General features: G+C 36.0%; 1 long non-coding RNA gene across 1 annotated transcript in view; it reads right to left on the bottom strand.

Annotated features, from left to right (window-relative positions):
* Positions 1–4,122: 4,122 nt before the first annotated feature.
* The window catches only part of LOC108538527 (uncharacterized), a 23,880-nt gene continuing 12,791 nt past the window's right edge, over positions 4,123–15,211 (bottom strand). Inside the window, exon 3 of the long non-coding RNA XR_001888104.1 lies at positions 4,123–4,204. This is a non-coding gene — a long non-coding RNA (uncharacterized LOC108538527). The remainder of the gene's footprint in view (positions 4,205–15,211) is intronic.

The raw sequence follows: 15,211 nt of genomic DNA, 5'->3' as shown, positions 1-15,211 counted from the left end.
GAGACATAGAAAAACGTTGTCAGTATTAGAAAACGTAATGCAGGCTATGAAGGGAGAAATAATACATGACAGCCTAGATAAAAAGTAAATTTCTTATTTTCTCCATCCTATCAGTATTGCACTTAATTCTTTTTACCTATAAACATGTGGATTGAGGACATATTCTCGGGCATTTATGGTGACTTGGAAACCATATCACTCTTACGATTGTCCCCTGAGCAATACTTCTTCCCATACACAAGATAACAATAGGGTCAAGAAATTCCATGATTGACTTGTCCTGCCACCTTTGTCTTCCACCAGAACAACTGAATTCGGACTTCTCCTTCACATTATTTATGGATGTCTGTTCCTTTTCTAAAACTATAAACTACTGCTTGAGATGCAACTGCCAACAGCCTCAGTCATGGCAATTTTTTGTTTTGTTTTATTCTTTAATTTTTGTATATGCCCAAGTCTGTGACTAGAGCAGGCATGAAACATGTCATGGGAACAAAGAACAAATTATCTTTATCATAGTAGTAATAATAATGACTAGTGTCTACTCAATGTTACTATGCATTCTCTTATTTAATCCCTAAGACCTTATTCATTCTATTATTCTTTTACACATGAAGTAACTAAGACTTAACAGAGTAATGAGATTCTCCCAACGTCCATAACTAACAAACTGCAGATCTGGAAATTAAACACAACGAAACTGGGTTCAGTCAGGCTCATTGGCTCATACTTGTAATCCCAGCCCTTTGGGAGACCAAGGCAGGCAGGTTGCTCGAGCCCAGGAGTTCAAGACCAGCCCAGGCAACATGGCGAAACCCTGTCTCTACAAAAAGCACAAAAACTAGCCAGGAGTGGTGGCACAGTTTTGTAGCCCTAGCTACTTGGGAGGCTGAGGTGGGATAATTGCTTGACCCCAGGAGGTTGAGGCTGCAGTGAGCCATGATCATGCCACTGCACTCCAGTCTGGGTGACAGAGTCAGACCCTGTCTCAAAAAACAAAACAAAATGAAACAAACAAAATACACACACAGAGAGAGAGACTTGCTTCAAAGTCCACTCATAACTAATAGACTATGTATTAGTCTGTCCTCATGCTACTGATAAAGATGTACCTGAGACTGTGTAATTTATAAAAGAAAGAGGTTAAATGGACTCATAGTTCCACATGGCTAAAGAGGCCTCACAATCATGGCAAAAGGTGAACGAGAAGCAAAGTTACATCCTATACGGCAGCAGGCAGGGAAGAACTTGTGTAGGGGACTCCCATTTATGAAACCATCAGATCTCATGATACTTATTCACTACCACAAGAACAGTACAGGGGAAAGTGCCCCCATGGTTCAATTATCTCCACCTGGCCCCACCCTTGACATGTAGGGATTATTACAATTTAAGGTGAGATTTGCGTAGGGACACAGCCAAACCATATCAGGCTACATTGCCAGATACAAATGGTAGTTTCCTCTACCTCTCTGCATTTGATTTTCTGTATTTAAGCAGACAATGATGCTAAGTAATAATAATATGCTATGTTATCTTGTATATCATGTAGAAGATGCAGTACATGCATTTTATATAAAAATATAACTGACGCTTCCTGAGCTCCCCATCCTGACTGGTTCTGAGTTCTTCCTAACTAGGTAAAATCACTAAATATAGGCGTTCACATCATACTGAAGCTCTCCTGAATAACTTTTGTTACAATTGTAACCATGAATTCATTTGAGCACTTGATAATATCTTTCTCCCCTATCTATAATATAAGTGCCATGAGGAAGGCATCTGTTTTCGTTTCATTTCCAGCCCTAATGAGAATACAATATTTGGCCCACCATTGGCACCTGACAAACACTTGGTTGCATGAATGAGTAAACAAGTGAATGGTTGAACCCACAAGATCAACACAAGTGGAATTTTGGATCTTATCCGTATTTTCCCCTATAAGAGTATTTCTCAGAATTTGAGTGCCTTTGCCCTCCCTGCACGTGATGAAGGAAGGGTTGCAATGAGAAATCTTCAGACAATTTTGGCATTAAAGAAGGCATCAACTCTCCCATTTCACAGTCATGATGGGTCTTCTCATCTCAATTTCTCCCACACTTGCTTATTGATACAAGGATATAGGTGGTATATAGTGTTCTTTCTGTTTACCTTATAAAATCTGTATAAGTTTAGGGGTGCAAGTGCAGTTTTGTTACATGGATATATTGCTGGTGAAGTCGGGGCGTCTACTGTAACCATCACTTGAATAACATACGCAACACCTGTTTTGCGGTTATCCCTCATACTGCTCCTACTCTCCCACTCATCTGAGTCTTCTAAGTCCACTCTCTGTGTCCGTGTGTAGGCATTATTTAGCTCTCACTGATAAGTGAGAATATGGAGTGTTTGACTTTCTGTTTCTGAGTTATTTTACTTAAGATAATGGCCTATGGTTCCATCCATGTTGCTGCACAAGACATCATTTCATTCTTTTTTATGGCTAAAATTATTCCGTGGTGTGTATATACATTTTCTTTATCCAATCACCTGTTAATGGACACTTAGGTTGATTCTGCATCTTTGCCATTGTGAATTGTGCTGCAATACATGTCTAAATGCAGGTATCTTTTTTATATAATTATTTCCTTTAGGTAGAAACCCATTGTTTACCTTTTAAAACTAACTTTATTAAACTAAAATTAACATGCAAAAAGCTGTCAATGTGTAAAGCATACAATTAGATGTTTTGAAATATGTATACATCCATATAACTGTCACCAAAATTATGTATTGAATGTGTGCATCACCCCAAAATTTCCTCCTGCCCATTTGTAAACTCTCTTCCCACTACTTCCTACCCCACCCCCAGGCAACCACCGATCTGCTTCCCATCATTCAAATTAGTTTGCATTTTCTTTCACTCAATATAATCATTTTGAGATTCTTCAGTGTTGTATATAATAATAATTCATTCTTTTTATCACTAAACAGTATTCAACTGTTTGTGCATTCATCTGTTGATGGACGATTAGTTTGTTTCCAGTTTCAGCTATTACAAATAAAACTTCCATAAATATTTATGCACAAGTCTTTGTTTGGAAATATACTTTCATTTCTTTTGAGTAAATATCTAGGAATTACAGGGCTAGTATAGACTGTAAGTCTATTTAAGAAATTTCTAAGCTGCTTTCTAATGTGGTTGGACCATTGTTTAAAATCTTAGCATTTTAAAATCTTACTATATTTTACTTTAAATGGTGTTTTTCCAAGATTTACTGTACCCAACTTCTAATATTACTTAGTCTATCATACACTAAAGAAAAATAAAAATGTGTTTTATTTAACCATATAATTAAGTAGTTTTAAATTCCCCAACAAAAGTTTGATGGAACAGATTCAAATTATTGTGGAACAGGTGTTTTAATACCTTTGACTTGTCCAATCACCATGATTATCCACTTTACCATCCACGTTGAAGCACCCTTCAATATTAAATGATATAGAAGCACTCTGCATGAATTTGGCAGCAAACAAATATAACACATCTCAGTGAGATCATTTATTTAATTTGGTAAATCGGCAATGTATGAGGATTATCAGATGAATTTAATTGCAGTACATAGAGTGAAATTGAGTAAGAGCCTTAAAGAATCAAAATTATTGGATACATTTAATGACTTGCAATTTAGCTGTTTCACTTCTATGGTCAGGAGGTAGAAAACGTACCTCAAGAAGAATTTTAAAGCAAACTCTAAAAACATACTGTGAAGACACATGTAGATGATAAAGCTACTGAAATTCAGAAAGAATCAAATCAGACCTCATCGCTGTCCCCAACTGATAGAAAATATAAAATTAAAAAATACTCTATCAGCCTAGGCAATATGGTGAGACTCTATGTGTACAAAAAAAAATTTTTTTTAAGATATTAAGCAGGGTGTAGTGGTGGCACCTGTGGTCCCAGCTACATGGGAGACTGAGGTGAGAGGATCACTTGGGCTCGGGAGGCTGAGGTGAGTTATGATTGCATCACTGCACTCCACCTGGGTGACAGAGCAAGACCCTGTCTCAAAATATAAAAAATAAAGAAACTCTAAGGTCAATAGTCTGCTATGCTTCTGGCGATGAGTCATCATCTCACTTGCAAAATCGGTTTGTGAACTTGGCAGGAGTCCAGTTCAGGTTGTTCATCTTCATCTTTTTTCTTGTTTTGGGCGGGTCACTGCCAAAAAGTGAGTAATGAAAAGAGTTAACGTCGAAAGAGTTGCATCTTCAAAGCAAGGAAACTACTCTTCAGAGAATAATTTTCTGGAAAATTGAAAAAAAATGCCTAAAGATACACAAGATTTTAGTGTTTTTATTCCCTGTGAGAGAAGCTATTGAGAGCAAACCAAATTGAAACAGAGCCTTTGCCTCTTGAGGTGAAAGAAGACAGTTTCTGGAAAGAAGAGGCAGTGTAATTCCCAGCAACACCTCCAGTTTGGTCACCGTTTAATGAAGAATGCAGAGCCTGTTGACTACAGACACCAGGCATAAACCGTGTTCATTTTCAGCTTTGTTAGCGCCTTTGGCAAGAGTACATTCGTATAACGACATTACCAGATAATGCAATTAAACAAGAAACTAGTGGTGGAAAAAAATAACTGGACAAGGTGAACACGACTTGTCCACGTGTAAATGATTCTGGGAAATAACATTAACAGCTTCATATTTTTAATAGCAGTGACTTTAATATTTTTAAAGTCTATGATAAATATCACATCTGTAATTGCAGCACTTCGGGAGGCTCAGGTGGGCTGATCGCTTGAACCCAGGAGTTTGAGACCAGCCTGGGCAACATGGGGAAACCCCATCTCTACAAAAAATACAGAAGAAATTATTGGGATTTGGTGGGATGTGCCTATAGTCTCAGCTACTCAGGGGGCTAAGCTGGGAGGCTCACTTGAGCCCAGTAGGCCGAGGTTGCAGTGATCCAAGAATGCACCACTGCACTCCAGCCTGGGTGACAAAGTGAGACCCTGTCTCAAAAATAAATAAATAAATAAATAAACTGTATTTATTAACCATACACCTTATTTTATTTTAAAGCGTATGGTTAAACTTTAAAATAAAATAAGGTATATGGTTAATAAATCAATTTTGTGAGGACACCCATAATTTGAAAAAGTAAACTACTATACATACATAGCCTTAATTGAAATTTTCATAAAATACATCCTTTGAATAACAGCATCAATTTTGGTAAGTGGCAAATATTAAAGAAATAGAAGTTAGCCAATAAGCTTATAGTTACCAAAAAAGGGAAAGACATGAGTGATGCCTGGAAATGACAACAAAAACTGTAGAAAATATAAAATGTTTTTAATGCATAATCTTAGTTTTTATGCATAAGCTATACATAAAAGCTCATACAAGACTAAAAGTGCAACAGTATATTTGTTTATATGTGTGTGTGCGCATATATACGCATATATGCATCCATGCTACACATATATAATTCCAACCTCAGTTTCACCAAACTGTTTGCTCTCATCCATGATGAGCAGCAAACTATAAAATGAAGTTGTAATCATGGAGATTAACAGTATGTTTTCACCCTGTTTTTACCTCCCCTTAATATCCTGACATAGCTTTTGGTTTCACTCTACTCTTTGACCTTTGGATTTCTGAACTTTATTTTACCTTTTTTGTTTGTTTGTTTTCTTGGAGGGGTTTTAACCTACTGGGGCCATTGTCATTTACAGGAAGCTACAGGAAGCATGTGTGTCTGTCTCTGTGGGTGGGAGAAGGGGACAAGCTGCCGCGTTAAAACAGAGAGGAGGAGGCAAGGGAATGGGTATTTTGGATGTTGCCTGCATGCTAAGCCCAGGGGCAGAATGGATTTAATTACTCAAATATCTGTCTCTAAAATTCTACTTAAAACATTTAAAAGCACAAACGTTGTTTCTTCCTAGAAGTACCATTTGACCTGAACTTTTTCTGTGCCTAGTAAAATAGAAAAAGCCTAAATGTAACTTTAGGATTCAAATAGTAAAGATATTCTTCTCTAATGTTTTACTTCTCCCAAAAATGACGCATTTTCTACCAAAAGTAGCTTCTTGCCTGGAATGAAAAAATTTTCTTCACTATGTTTGTGTGTGTGTGTGTGTGTGCGTATGTGTGTGTGTGTGTTTATTCCACTTTTTTTCCTCTAACAAATATTTTGCAAGTCAAAGAGAGGGGTTTTCATTTTAGATGATGATTAACCCATTGTAAGAGAAGGCTTGACAGTTCAAAGCTAATTTGTCAGCAAGGGTTGAGATTGGCATGTGTTATGGATTCTCTAGGCCCCAATTCGCATCCTTGATCTATCTCATCTGTTTCCTCTCTTTGCCTTGACTCACCATAAAACGAGTCCTTGATAAATGTGGGGTCAATAAAGGCGACTGCTTAGTTATGTGTCAAGAGAAATTCCTGATTTCCATTCCAGACCACTTGTGGAGCTGTTGCCCTTCTCTTGCAGTGTAACTTTCCAACTTAAACAAAAGTGGCTATCAGGCTATGGATTGCTGACTTTACAATATAGCATTAATTTTAAAGTGGAATATCCTATGACACTGCTTTCAATGGTCAGTATTATTTGATGTTATCTTTTAGTCTTCCAGTATAAAAAGACAGTAAGAACCTGGCTGTACCTGGAGTTAATAACTAAAAATTCAACATACTCCTGCAAGACATAAATGTGTTAGTCTTTCTGAGAAAGATCAAACTAATTTAAGAACTCCCCTCATATTGAGAACAGTTCACAGAAATTTATACTGCTTCTTTCCATGAGATAGGATCTTCTGCTTCAGTGTATGTGCTGAAAGCCAATTAAAACATTACATACCTTGAGGATATTAATATGAAGCAAAACGAAATGACTGATGGGAAGGTCAAAGTAGACTCAGCAAAGCAAAACCAATGTCCAATAAAGAATAACCTGTAGATTTCCTACAACTCACCAACTTCCTAAAATTTATTATATAAATGTGGATAGTGGTAGTTGGGTTCTTTTCCAACTCTTAAGTTTCTGGCTAGTCAGTTCCTTTACGTGAGCAAAATTCTTGTGAGACAAACTTTATTCTATATTCCCATTAGGACAATGACTATAGGTATCTTGCTTCCGTAAGGAAGCCAGCCAGACTCAGAGCCTGTTGGAATGGCCAGCATGGCAGGGCGAAGAGTGTTCTATCACCAACTGGAGTAGAATGAATTCAGATTCTAGGTAAGAGTTTTTGGTAGCCACAGAAGGGATTGTCATTCTTAAACAAATTAAATGTGTCGACATTCAGTCTTCTTTGAAATAACTGAAAATTTACATGATCCATGATTTTTTTTTTTAATGAAGTCCTCCACATTAGCACACGAACCTTTGGAAAATAACCACCTAGATTTAAGCAATCAGTGCTTTGTTAACACAGCTGAGAACGGTGGGTGGGCCATTTTTTTTCAGGTGAGAAAAAGCAGGCTGAGAAGTGAACAACAGCTCCAGTCGCTTCTGTTTGTTTGAGGATCTTATCCCCAGGGCTGTGTTCTCTTGGCTGGGAATACCTGTTGATCACGCTGCTTAACTGTAATTATTCCAGACAGCTTTTTGGCTCACATTGTTGTTTCATAGGCTTCATAAATCATACAAATTATTACCGCAATAGAAAACTATAATTACCCACAAACCCTGACATGCCAAAATGTGTATTAATTAGATAAGGTAATAAATACTTTACTGCACATGGCTATAATCATTACTTCAAAAGTGACATCCGTACATATGCCATCTTGATATTCTGCAGCAAATGATTCAATACAATGTTCAGTTCATAACAGAATTGTTATCTAATTTGATTAATTAGTTAATGCTTTTCCAAGGTGTTTTAAGTATGAAAAATGATGTAGAATTGTTAGGTTTCAAGCTTAATGTTATGATCATATGAGATGCAAACTATAATTTGTAGAGAAATTTCTTATGGGGATAAGCTATTAAAGTGTATATTTCTTAGTTCTAAAATTGCGTTAACATAGGAAGTTTCAAGAATAATGATCACTTTTAAAATTTTGCTCATCCCATTTCTCTAAGAGTTTAAAATAAGTAATTCTTTATTTCAAAAAATAATGAAACTTTATATTTGGTAGAAATAAGCATAACGTTCCTAGATGTATACTTTCTATGCACTAATCAAGCCTTAAATTTCAATGTAGAAAGAAATTCCAAGAGTAGACTTTAAAGAACATACTAAGTTAATATGCTGTCATATAAATATTCAGTACATACTACATTGTTCTTACATCTTGAGAAAGATGTGTAACTTCAGAATTATAAGATAATATGGAGTAGAGCACTACAGCTACGTTCAAGACCCTATTATGTCCCCATATATTCAACCAAACCTATTGATTTTCAAATCAGTTTTTTTCAACATACCCAGAAGAACTGGATCTCATTTTTGATGCTATAAATGTCATATATAGCAACAGCTCTATTTGTATTTCAACTGATACACCTGAAACAATGCATTCAAGTAAAAGTTTTGTCCTAAAGAATAAGAAAAAAAGTTGAATTTCATAGAGATGAGAGATAAGTCAACTAAACTACTACTGGATTAAATATGTTCCAGAAAACATTAACACTGGTGCATTTTATTTAAGTAGAGGTATTCTTAAGGGGTCTCTAATATGAAGAAATAAAATATAAGTGCTTCATATTTTCCTGTTGAGATGATTATCTCCATGAATCATTTAAAAATGAATTCAAAGACAATTGACTCACATGTCCTCACATTATCAATATTGGGAAATGATTAGGGAGTGTCATGAAAAGGAAATCATGCTGAAGATAACACATTAGCTATTCCACTGCAAAGTTCTTTCAAAATAATGAAAAAGATTCTCTAACAGAGACAGTAGAAATGGAACAACTGTGCAACAATTTTTCTGCAACTAATCTACTTCTCAATGTCTAACATTGTGCCTGGCATATACTAGGCATCCACTAAGTATGGGTTGAATAAATACATGGGATCGCATAAAATTTTTCCAGGAGGTGAAGAGTTAATTAAATGACATTGTACTTTATCAAGTAATAATATCATTATAACAGATGACTTCGGTGAAATGAGAATAATTCAAAGATGCTGCTAATTCAGAAAGAAAAATAGTACCATAAAATATGGAAAGAATGAGGAAGGCAGCAGTTAAAGAAGATTTTGCTTTAAACACTCAAAATCTACCTGATATCATGGGGGTTCGTTTGTCCAAAATCTTTTAGTACATCTCAGAAAAGGCAGAACTCTGGTAATAAAAGATTCAAAACTGTGTAAATGTTATATCCCAATATCTTAGCATATTCCATATATGGAATTATCCATAAATATAGAAAGAAAATGTGCAAATCTATAGTTTATTGGGCATTTTGTAAAAGGTGAGGATATAGGAATTTTAGAACATGAGCCAATTCTAAGGCAGCATTTTTCTACTTAGAGTATCTTGTGGTCATTATCATGCTGGCTGTTGTAGAATGGTACAATCCAAAAGAAATCCATTAATTAAAAAAAACACTAGTGATAATTCCACCTTCTGTTTCTGTAAATAAGTCAGTTTAGGTTATTTACAATAACCTTCCTACTGAAAACTAAAAAGGATACTAGATAATTTTTTAATTTAATTTAATTTTAATTTTAATTTCTGGGATAGAAGTGCAGGTTTGTTACATAAGGAAATGTGTGCCCTGGTGGTTTGCTGCACCTATCAACCCATCACCCAGGTACTAAGCCCAGCATGCATCGGCTGTTCATCCTAATGCTCTCCCTCCCCCTGCGCCCCAACAGGCCCCAATGTGTGTTGTTTCCCTCCGTGTGTCCATGTGTTCTCATTGTTCAGCTCCCACTTGTGAGAACTACAGTGTTTGGATTTCTGTTCCTGTGTTAGTTTGCTGAGGATAATGGCATAAATGTTCTTCAGAAGCATCATAGAGCCATAAGATTAGTTAAGAAATAACCAGGCCAGAATCTTAGAGCAGTAACCAGAGGAGTAAGTGGCATTCTGAGGACTTAGGTTAATTCAGAAAAACTTGAACTTTAGGGCAAGAGAGACAGAGACCAAGTCTCTACACCTATCCATTATGTACCATCCACTGGGAGGCATCCATCCTACCTTAAGTAGGGCTCTGAAAGAACTGCAACCTCAGGGAAAAACTAAAGGTGCACAGAAGTAAGCAAGCCTCGTCATGCTTGGAGAACTACAAGTTTTCTTGCAGCTGAGTTGAACAGGAGAAAAGGAGGGAATCATCGTATATTGATTCTATCTAAGACAGACTCATCTTTTCTTGTCACGTTAAAGTTACGACATTGCAAATCACATCTGGAAACCTCAACATAGAACTGATTTTACACTTTTCAGTACTCCTATTTACTTTCCCAGGAAAAAATAATTGATTCAACCTGTCAATCAACTACTTGTTCCGTAGATAGCCATAAAATGCCTTTTCTGCAAAGTACTATGGGACACAAAAAATTGGAGAGTACCTATTCATCTTCTCACATTGATCTCTCATTTTCCAGCATTTAAGCCCAATTGTTTCAGGGTATGACAAGACTTCAAATAACATCTAAATTAAGCAAATTTTCCTAGTTTCATGGGATTAATATTATTTACTAGGAATCACCTGGATTCTGAGGTCCCAATTTCACAAATGCCATACCTTCTGCCCATTAGGTTAGGCATTTGTAGGGATTTATGGAGAATCCAGATATAATAAAATCCATATAACTTAGGCAGCCCAAGAAATAATGACGTATTTATTGTGAAGAAGTAGTTTAGGTACTGGCCAGAATTTGGGTTTACAATGAAATAAAGACCTTTATTACAAACCCAATATGAGACTCAAGAAACTGTAATAAGTGGAATTTCAAAATCTAAAAGATCAAAGATTTTATATTAATATAAACATAAATTTCATCATTAAACATGTATTAGTTGAGCACCTAATTTGCATCAAACACAATGCTTGACAACTCAGTAATAAATAGAGGAGACAAGGAGTTTTTTTCCCAAACATAATTGCCTATTCAAAAAAGGTTTATGTGATAGACATCTGTCATTCAGCCTCATAGTTAATTATTGAGACAATTGTATGTTTAAATTAAACAATTATAAATCATGTGTCTGTTTTTGTTCATCATTATATCCTCTATACTTACATAATATTTGGTGCTTAGATGATAATCAATGTTTGATGAATGAGTGAATGCATTAAATAATAAAGGAATAAAAAGAAAGCCTCTTTCAGATAATGGCACCCACCTATAAACTTTTAGAAACCCTTATATTCTATTGGAGGATTAATGAAAAAGAATGCTGTAATTACTTAAATTCCATCTGATGATATTCCATCAACTGATATTGCAGTTCTTTATGTTTATTATGTTAACTCTAACTGATTATCTATTTCATAATGCCATACCTGGTAATTGCTGAAATGATTTGTGATTTCTGATTAAGCTTATCTATTTGGAGGGGTTAAAAGAAAAACAGCATGAGACTATGAAAATAAAATAGAAGAAAGACATAGGTTGTCATTCAGTTTTATGTAAGCTGAAAGGTTTATAGTGAGAAACTGTTGGATGCAATTTCAGTAAGCAAGGATTTTGTGGAGAGATTAGATCAGTTACAAATTGCTAAATCTGATGGCTTAGATAAAAGTTTTACCAGAGGCTTTAAAAGAAGTAGAACATGTTTTGGGGAGAAGCAATTGCTTTCTGGAGAATGTACTTATATCTATCTATCTGTATAGCTATCTCTCTATATAGATGTATATATATAATTTTCATTATACTTTATTTTATTATAATTTTTATTAGACTTTAAGTTCTGGGATACATGTGCAGAACGTGCAGATTTGTTACATAGGTATTCTTGGGCCATTACCGTACTCGTCATCCCGTAATCTACATTAGGTATTTCTCCTAATGCTATCCCTCCCCTAGCCCCTACCCCCTGACAGGCCCAGGTGTGTGACACAAGCCCTCCCTCTTTCCATGAGTTCTCACTGTTCAACTCCCACTTATGAGTAAGAACATGCGGTGTTCAGATTTCTGTTCCTGTGTCAGTTTGCTGAGGATGATGGTTTCCAGCTTCATCCATGTCCCTGCAAAGGACATGAACTCATTCTTTTTTATGGCTGCATAGTATTCCATGGTGTATATGTGCCACATTTTCTTTATCCAGTCTATCACTGATGGGCATTTAGGTTGCCATAGTATATATCTTAACAGCAAATTAAATGTAGAGAGATTGTGTAACAAGATCCTCAATTAGAATAAAATGATTGCATTTTCAGCTAGGACAGACAAATCATCTTTATATATGTATATGCATAAATACATAGATAGATATAAGTAAATATCCTGTTGTTCCTTTTTAAAAGGATCTCCCTGCTATGCTAGATCACTAAAATACAAAATCTCTAGCATATTAAAGACCTAACATTTTGTTTGATTTTGTTTTCTTCATCTTTTCTGTTCTTGGCTTGAAAATAATCTTGAGACCATCTCTCACCTCACTCATTAAACCATGTGGGGATGACAGGAAGAAATACATGTCTTTAAATCTCTCTGAACACTTCAAGCATTCAACTGCATTGAGTCCAGTTTGAAAATTTTCAAAATGTTAAATGCAGTCACGTTGTGAAAAGACAACCTCTGATTGACTCCTTATTGATTTGTGGGTGTGTATGTCTGTATGTCTGCGTGTATGTGTGTTATCTGATGATTGGAGAAGCAGGAAGAAGATTGCAAGAAAAGGCTCTAAAACCCATTTTTTTCCTGAAGATCGGCCAAATAAAACATCATTAAAGTTGGGCAGTTGATCCTCAACTCCTAAGAATGCCCAAATCTTCCTAAAATTGTGCACAACTGTACATTGCACTCTTGAGCTTCGGTTTTGGCAGTTAAAATGCATTTATTATCATGAAAATACCATTAATCTTTACTTTTAGAAAGCTTTTAAAACTATATTGTTACAAGAAATGCTTTGAGACTTTTAATCTATTGAACTAAAAGATCAAAGATAACTAATTCAGACTTTCAGAGAATTTCAACTGTGATTAAAATTCAAGAAAATATATTAAATATACAGTATTAAATGTCAAAGAAGACTTGAGATCATTTTCTGGCTGAAGCCCTTGGGCCAATTCCTAAAGCCCTGTTGTGCCATGTTTGATTTTATGATATGTACATAGCCTAGTATGCAGCTTACACACACTCAAAATCAACATCAACCATGTCTGTGCATATAGTCAAATTCAAAGTACTACTGGGAAATGTAGACATTCCTAAAGAAAAGAACACAAATTTTGTCTTTAGAAAACACTAAAGGAGTTCCACTGTATCTTCCAAGTCTTCTGAGTCAAAGACAAACAAGGTTAAGTGACATATTCGTATCACTGAGTACGGGATTTAATTGCAGTGGTAATACTGATAGTAATGATATTAAAATCAAGTACATTTTCCCAAGGATTTTTTCTTTTCTTTCTTATTCGTCAGTTTTAAAGTTATTAAAAGGTAAAACTAAGGTGCAGAAAACCAAAACTTTAAGTCCAGATGGTCTGTTTCATTTTGGAATGAGTTATCCAATCCTCAGGCATAATTTTCTCAGGTGAAAATCTCTTCTTAGGCTAAGATATGATGTCACTACCTCAGTTTGAATTTTCACAGAATTAAATTAGAAATGGAAGGAACTAATTTATTTAAGTCATCAGTTAGTTCTGTAGACCACTGGTATTAGCTATGTCAAAATAGCAAAATATGCTATTTTGATTCACAACATGCCTGTTTTACAGGAGTGGCTGAATGTCCCAGAGATGTCCAATGAGCTCTTTGGTGGAAACGGATGTGACACTCACCCAGACAGGAATCAGAGTGGTTTTAATGCTTCAATTTCCACTTTCTTTCAACATATGATGCATTCCCACTCTTGCTGCACCGGGACTATTGGCCACAACAAATAAGCATGAGAAGCCAGAGCTCGGATTGCCAAGGAAAAGTTGAGACAAATAAAGTTCATTGAGACAGAGTGTGTCTATAGTTACAGCAACAAGGCCTGGACTTGGGAGGGAGTCAGGAAACCCAGGTAAATACAAGCAAACCGGAATCAAACCAGGCCATTCAGTTACATCATACCAATGAGCTGCCAGAGCATATAAGACAATTTCTGGCTTAGCCATGAAGCTTCTTATATGCTTCCTGCTGAGACAAGAAGCAATGCAAGAACTGTTCTGCAATTGAGAGCAGGCAGTCCTCATTGCAGAGGTGTTAAGAGGATCAATCTAGTTTGAGTAAATGATGTGGGTTTATATCCAGGTGAGAGAATGACAATGTGTCACTCCTCTTGTGTGTTTTACAAAGGATGATCAGAAACAAGCTGGTCTCACAAGTTAAGTCTGTGGGGCTAAAGGACTGTCTTAGAAAGTACTTTGCAGCATGGCTATTTCTCCCATTACATTCAAAGGGTGTTCCAGGACAGCTCCACACTGATCTGTACCTATGCTCTATGTATCTTCTCAAAAGAGAAATCAGCTAAGAGAATCCCCACCTGCAGATGACGTTTCTGCTCCCTGTGTTGGTGGTGAGCCTTCCTTAGAACCGGGAGGCTGAGCTGAGTTATTCCCAGTGGGAAGTCACTTTGCCAGTTACACTGTCTCAGTCTCTCACCATTTCCAATCTAGGTAGTTGCAAACAGAAAAGTTGAACTTTTGCAAAATCAGCAGGAGAGAGTCCCACCTAAGGGTGAGGCAAATTGAAATTCAGATTGTGAAATAGATGCCTTGGGCGTCCATCAGAAATGTTTTAAAGAGAAAGTGTGAATAAGGAAGACTTGAGGCTAGAGGATGCTTCATTTGCGTCAGACTCCTTTGGCAAGAGCTGTTACGTGTTCCAAAATCAGGTCATGGGAGTTGGCAGTGGTTTCTCATATAGAATACAGTTTGGGAGATATAGTGCCTTAGAAACCGGAAGAATATTTATAGACATGATAAGAACTAATAATTTGATCTGAGTTTGATAAATTACATTTCATCAGAGACTTCAAATATCCATCACAGTAATGATTATTTTTTTACTCATTCTTGGGAACTAAAGGCAGACCCAATATTATTATACATAATAATGACATTATTGTTATACAGCAATATTATATATTAATAATATATAAGATTATA

This window comes from Rhinopithecus bieti, unplaced genomic scaffold (genome assembly GCF_001698545.2).
Source record: "Rhinopithecus bieti isolate Rb0 unplaced genomic scaffold, ASM169854v2 scaffold_13900, whole genome shotgun sequence".
Classification (NCBI taxonomy): Eukaryota; Metazoa; Chordata; class Mammalia; order Primates; family Cercopithecidae; genus Rhinopithecus; species Rhinopithecus bieti.
This window is presented reverse-complemented; position numbering and strand designations above follow the sequence as displayed.